Source organism: Drosophila busckii, chromosome 2R, assembly GCF_011750605.1.
Source record: "Drosophila busckii strain San Diego stock center, stock number 13000-0081.31 chromosome 2R, ASM1175060v1, whole genome shotgun sequence".
NCBI classification, from domain to species: Eukaryota; Metazoa; Arthropoda; class Insecta; order Diptera; family Drosophilidae; genus Drosophila; species Drosophila busckii.
In genome coordinates this window covers 7,453,372-7,460,577 of record NC_046605.1, presented here as the reverse complement: position 1 = coordinate 7,460,577, position 7,206 = coordinate 7,453,372, and positions in this window count along the sequence as shown.

Genomic DNA, 7,206 nt, shown 5'->3' with positions numbered 1-7,206 from the left:
TTAAAAACTTAATTAACTATCTATAGCAAATTGTTATTGTTGGCATAACCCTTTCGCTCCCAACTTTTTGCCTGAAGAACTAATTATTTATTTTAAATATATTCTGTTTGTAATGCTCTAAGCAGTATTTGAGCAAAATTTCAAGTAACTACCACCTTTTATTATTGACAAAAAATTAAATTTAACTTTAACATCATTTAGTTAAATCATTTATTAACAATATTTAATTTATGCTTCTAACCTTTTCATACAAATTTTATAAGTAAATCAAGGTCTCAGAATTTCACAACAATTTTTCTGTTTTTCAATTTTTATGCTTATCACTCTTTTATTAAAAATATTTTCGTCAGCTGATGTCCAAATTAAAATTCTGTTACTCACAGAATATGTAAACATATAAAAATACTGTAATATTAAGAAAATAATAAAAGAAACGATTATAGTTAGGTTTTAAACATTCAATTTGCTCACAGGCAACGTTTGGGTCGATTAGGAAAAGCTAGAGTTGAGTGGAGTAAGTCCTTAACTCTTTAAATATATAAAAATATTAATGCAGAAAGTCTTTGCAAATTGATTTGTATCTTTCGTATCTTTTAGTCAGCAAGCGTATTAAGCATTCGTCTTGTGTCTTTGCAGTTTGTCTAACATTTTTGATGGGGTTGGCAAGCCGAGCGCAAAAAATGTTGGTTAGCTAGGCAAACTAGCAAAAAATATAAAATACACGAAAATGTTCGTTTACCCAAAGCAAAGATGCAACGCAGATTAAATAATTCATTAAGAAAACTTTGTCGCACACCAAGCGACGCTCACTCTCTTACTCGCTCTCACTCTCTTGCTTTCTCTCTCTCTCTCTCGTCGCTTGTCAGTGTCGCTGTCAGCGCCTTGTAGATGTTTTGATAAGCATTGGGTAATTAAGCGCTGAGTGCTGGCCGTTAACTGCGCCTCATTGTGGGCGTGGCGTTGACAGCATGAATTTAAATAGAAATTAAACTAAAATGAGTGTGAATAACAACAACAATAACAACAACAACAAAAGGGAGCAACAATCGGCTGTTAAATTGTGCAAACAATTTGCTGTTTTTTGCGTAGCCGACACAATGGGCGTGGGGGCGTGGCTTGAACTGCAAGCTGGAGCATATATTGCAAATATTAAATACAATTTAATAACAACGCGAAATTGGCGCAGCTTGTAAACAAGCGAAAGGCAACAGCCCAACAGCAATTAAAAAACTGCCAGCGCTACTCTATAAACATATACATATGTATGTGTGTGTGCGTGTGTGTGTGCTGCATTGTATGCAGCACTGAAAGGCACTTCATATGCATGACAATGTTATGGCAACTTGTAAGCAGCCTCTCGCTCTCTCCCTTTCTCTCTCTTGCTGGCAGTCATTACACTGTTGACTCGCTGCTCGCAGATTTATTGCAATCGTCGTGCTGGCAGGAAAACAGTTTGTATGTCTGTGTGTTTACACACACACACACATACACATATGTGTATGCATGAATTTGAAGTTCGGCTATTGTTGGCCTTGGCTCAGGCGCGAGTTTTTCCTTTGTCGGCGTTAAAACCACTGTAAGTAACTAAGTTGCAGTTGCACTGTTGCAGTTGCATTGTTTGCCTTGGCCCGTGTACACAGCTTGTTGCATGTTGCAAGCATAAACAGCAACCGACTAGCAAATACACTTTGATAAGCATATTTAATAAATAGTTTAGCTAAACTGGCAAGCAAAGTTTATAAGTCTTAAGTATGGAAATTCCTGTGTCTAGTTATCATTAATTATTTTATATAATTCAATTGAGTTGTATTTACATTTGCTGAAATCGTTTTAAACAAGTTCGCTTTGCTATTGTTTGCTTGCTATAAAAGAAAATTGCTAATTATTTATAATTGCTGCAGTGTATTTGAACAATTGCAGCAGCGCTCGCTTCACTTTACACATAAATTTCAACGCAGCGCCCAATTAAATTTAATTATGCATATTGAATGCAAATAATGCTAAATTGTTTATGCATTAAGCTGCTTAGCTAACACATTACGCATGTATTTTGACTATTTAGTGTCAAGCGTTTAATTATTGCTGCACGCATATTGTAATAAAATAAATCTATGAGCTGTTGCCATTAATTGAATTAAACTATATGCTTTAAGCTGTGTAAATAATACCATTTAAAATGTGTAGCCAGAATTGTATAACAACAATTATTTTTCTCAGAATCGCTTATCGCTTTTTATTGATTGTTTACTGCAATTATTGCGCTGTTATTTGAGCCATATACATGACACCAAATTAAGTCTGTAAATTTAAATACAATAAACGAATTGATGGAAATAAAATATTTGTGGCATTGAGGGCTGCAGTGAAAACAGCAAGTGAGCATTTTTTTAATAAATGCTCAATGCGCGCGCTAAAAAGTATGCTATACTTTTTATACAGCTTCTTAATTTCGTTGGCCCAAAGGGTTAACTGCAGTAAATTGTTACTCAACTGACTTTAAAAAGATGCCTCTCTACCAACCAAAGTGACTTCAGTTGCGCATTGATTTATTACCTTACTGCTACTGTTGTTGTTGTTGTTGCCGTTCTTATTGTTGTTGTAGCACTCACTCCACATTTTTTTTTATACTTTTTGCGTTTGGTTTCTTTTGCTGCTTCGCTTGCGCGCCGGTGCATGAATGTCACTGCTGCTGAGCCAATGCGAGCAAGAAGAAGCAGCAGCAGCAGCAGAAGACAACGCGCGCCCGACTGGGCAAAGGCGAACAGCAACAAATAACAGTTACAACAACAACAGCTGCAGCGTCAGGCATATGAGTGCGAGCGAGATAGAGCCGTAAAAAGTGTAGGCACTGAAATCAGCGCACGTTAGCAATTAATAATGGGCCAAAGAAGTAACGGGAATAGTGGGAATATAAAGCAACGCCAGACATTTGGCGGCCTGCGTATGGGGACCTAAACGAAATAAAGCAGAAAAAAGAGCAAGACAAAAAAAACAAAGTAAAAATCTGATATGGGCACAAAAAGCAGCCAAAAAAAAAAATCAGAGAGCACAGCTGCAAACCAGTTCAAGCCATTTGCGGCGCTGGCACAGTGGTAAGCAGGCTGAATAATTTGCTTAAAATAAACATAAGAAATTAAATAGCTGCTAGCTTTAAAAAAAAATTGTTTAACAAAATGCTAAACACTCATTTATTAAAAAGAAAACAAAGCATATATGCATATAAATTTAATGACGACTATGCAGAAAGATCATTGTTAAAAATATTGAAAATTAACTAAGCATAAGTATTTGATTATAAATTAGAGCCAACAATTGTTGCAAGGATTGAGAAGTGATTTGCCGCAGGACACGGTTCTGCAGCACCTGGGTGCGTTTATAGTTTGATTTTGCTGCGATCCCCCAGATCTGCACTCCATAGAGCCATATGACGACTATAGACTGTCAAACAAAAAAGAACATTATGAAAAATATTGAAAATTAATTAAGCATAATTATTTGCAGTTCAATGTTTCTTAGATTAGCGCCATCAATTGTTGCAAGCTGTATGAAAAAAATAGCTATTAGATTTGATTCATCTTCTAAGCTCAATATCATCTTATCAAATTTAATTATATACTATAAGCAATAATACTTTCAAATTTAATTTTAAATATTTTTAGTAATCAATTTCTTTTATCGTCGACTGTTTATGGCTGGCATTAAATAAATAAGTAAATCTTACAGTTCACACTTAATTCATTATTACAGTTAATGCTTCATGGTTGGCATTAAATAAATAAATAAATCTTACAGTTCAGATTTTATTTATTATTACAATTAATGCTTAAGATTAGGCTCTTCCAGACTGTCAGCGTTCCACGCTCAGCTCTCTGCGCTTATGTCTGCCAATTTTACATTAATATTGTCATTTCATTTATAACAAAACGAACTTTTGCAAATGCAATTTTAATCAACATTTAACAGCAATTCAAAGGCAAATAGATTTCAAACTTTTTTTTTTAATTTAATTATTTTGATGTTTTTGCCCATTGCCAAGTTCTGGAAACTTTAATTTTCATTTGGCATTTAATAGGCAGCATGAAATTTATATTAAAGTGTCGTTCGTGGCAAGCAGCATAATATAAAAATTAAATGCCACGTACGCAGTTACAGACACACACACACACACGCACACATGCACATACATATATAAGCATTGCTGTCATATGTAATTATTAATTTCTAAAAAGCCATTCAAAAATAATATAATTTTAAAATGTGCGCGCGCTAGCTGTTGACGTGCCTGTAAGCTAAGTATGCGTGTGTGTGTGCGTGTCTGTGTGTGTGTGTGTGTGTGTGTGTGTGGTAGGCGTGTCAGGCGGCAAACTGTTCAATGGTCAAACGCTGCTGCTTTTGGTTACAAATGTCGTTAGACGCCGCAGCGCGCATTAATTTATGTGACCCCATGCGCTATCAATATGCCCGAGGCGTAAAGTAAAAACTACGCCAACTGTTCAAATGCATCTTGTTACATATTTTACTCATTTTTATATATATATATTTGAAGCTGCGTTCGGTCATGTGCGCTGCACATTCACATTGTGCGAATATTTCATGCGCACGCACAACTCGTCGCGCTAATCCTAATTTAAATGTTTTTGCCGGCGCATTACGCATACGCCGCATGCGCCGACAACAAACGGGCAATCTGTAATTGTTGTGCGTTTATTAGCGAAATATTAAACAGAAAACAATCGACAATACCTTTGCGCATAGCAAATTTAATTTAGCAGCTAGGCAAATTTAATTGCAAATGAGAATGGTTCAACTTCAGCGTTATGTTAACTAATTGACAGTGATAGCTTGACTATTGAGCTGTGCTTTTATATTATTTTTATATTAAATGATATTAAATTTTGCAACACAAATGTAATCATTATCAAGCATTAACATATATTTTAATATACATTTAACTTAAGCTTACAAACCTCAATATCAATAAAGAAATAATTAATATATATTTAGTAATTTCTCTTACACTAAGCGAACTATCAATAAATGTAATTAATTTTAAAATCCAAAAAATCATTGCATAAATATTATTGAACATTTAACTTGTAATGCTTAATATTCCCAATATCAAATAAAATAATCAAATATATTATTTAAATAATTCTCTTTTATGTATTACTTATATTTACATTGTTATAATTTAATTAAGTTCTTAACAATTAACACAAATGCAATTAAAATTAAAAAAAAATCAATATATAAATAGTATTACATTGTAATGCTTACAATCTTTAATAACAATAAATATATTTAATAATTTCAATTTATTGCATATCTAATATTTTATATTTTATACTTTACATTAAGCGAACTATCAAGCAACAGACTATTGGACATTCGACTAGCTTTGCTTGGCTGTCAAGCAGCTTCATATTTATCTATTCCTTGCACTGTCTGTCTATTTAGCTTTGAATTTCTTGGCATAGTTGAAGGTATCGTCAATTAGAGCGATGCCTGTTGTGTTCAAATTGGATATTGGAGCTCTATGTTGTTAACAGCTGCAATTCGATAGACGCAGTTTTTTAAACAATGCTGCATTGCATACGCTGCTGCTTCTAAAACAAAGACAGTTATTTATTTAAGCGCTTGAGATTTATCATTAATGTATTGCCTCTTGCTCAGTTGAGCAACTCAAGCAATAATTTCATTACTTGGCTTATTTACCTGCCAAGCGATCAAAATAAGCAACTTAGCAAATATTAGAGAGAGCAAGTGCCGCTTTGTGGTAAGAAAAAGTTTTCAAAGTGCAACTGAGCTGAGTTCAATTGCAATCGCATAATGCTTGTCGATAGCTACCTGAAGATACTAAAACAGCAAAAGCTGCTTGCCAAACCAATAACTGCAATTGATGCTGTCCTTTCAACCGACTGCTGCCAAAGCAGCCAGCTCAAATATTTACGTTCCATTTTAAGTGGCCAACAAGCTGTGTGCCAAAGTGAGCTGCTGCTTAAGTCACAGACACACATACAGCTGCACATAGATACATTTGTAATTGACCAAAGCATTTTAAAGTTCATTTGCTTTGCAAATAAAAGCAACTAACCAAATTGTATGCTCATAGTTCATATTTTTAAAGCTCTGGCAGCAATAAAAAAAGTACACCTACACACACACACACACGCATACATATGTTTGTTAACATCAATTGCTGTTTTCCTTTGGCTATTTTTTAATTAATTGAAAATATCTTTGCCTATGTTGCTAAGTGCTAAATGCATATGAGTTGCCCATTCAGCATAACAGCTCGACTTGTAGCACATTTTTTGCTGTTGTTTTTATATATTCACACTACTCAACTGGTTTTATGTTCATTCACACAACATGCTGAACGTGTACTGTCTGATCTGTCTGGTAGTTGCTGTAATCCATGCATTTAAATCCTTTTTAAGCGGCTGCACAAAACGGTTGCAATTTGTTTTTGCTTTACACGCGTTTGCTGCTGCGTTTTTACAGCAGCAGCAGCAGCAGCAACTAATCTGCAATTATGTTTTACATAAAAATCGTATCACATGCTACAACAAACAGCAGACAACAATAACAACAACTGAAGCAACAAAAGTTTTACAATAAAGTTGCTGTTCAGTTTTTGTTAGACGCGTGAGCTGATTGTTTGCCTGCTGTGAGATTCTGACAAACAAAAAAAAATACAACTGCAGTTACAACAACAACAAGTGCGCGCAACAGTTTCAGCTGTCACTTGCACAGTTCGCAGTCTGTTGTTTTAACATCATGTACAAATCAAAGTTAATTAAAGAGTGCAGCAAATGACTACAGACAATTGTAGTTAACGGCAAAACTTTTAACATTTAAACATTGTCTGCTAGCAATAACAATATCAGCTACATATATATTAAAGATTATTGCCTGCTGTTTGCTTTGTTAAGTTGTTAGCTCAAGTTTGCGCAAGTTTTACAAAGATTGCAACTGAAGAACTTAACGATCAATCAGCTTTTTGTTGCTCATGCGCATTTTCGATCAGTCAGCTTTTGATTAGCATGCAATCAATCAAGTGTCATCCTTTATGCTCGGCTTAGACTGTGCGTTTTCTTTTGCTGTTTGTAGCAAATCATTTTTCTATGTTTGTTCCACTCGAATTAATTGAACCAAAGCTCTGCAGCTGTCAACAGTTTCAAAGTGTTGCAAATTTGTTAGCAG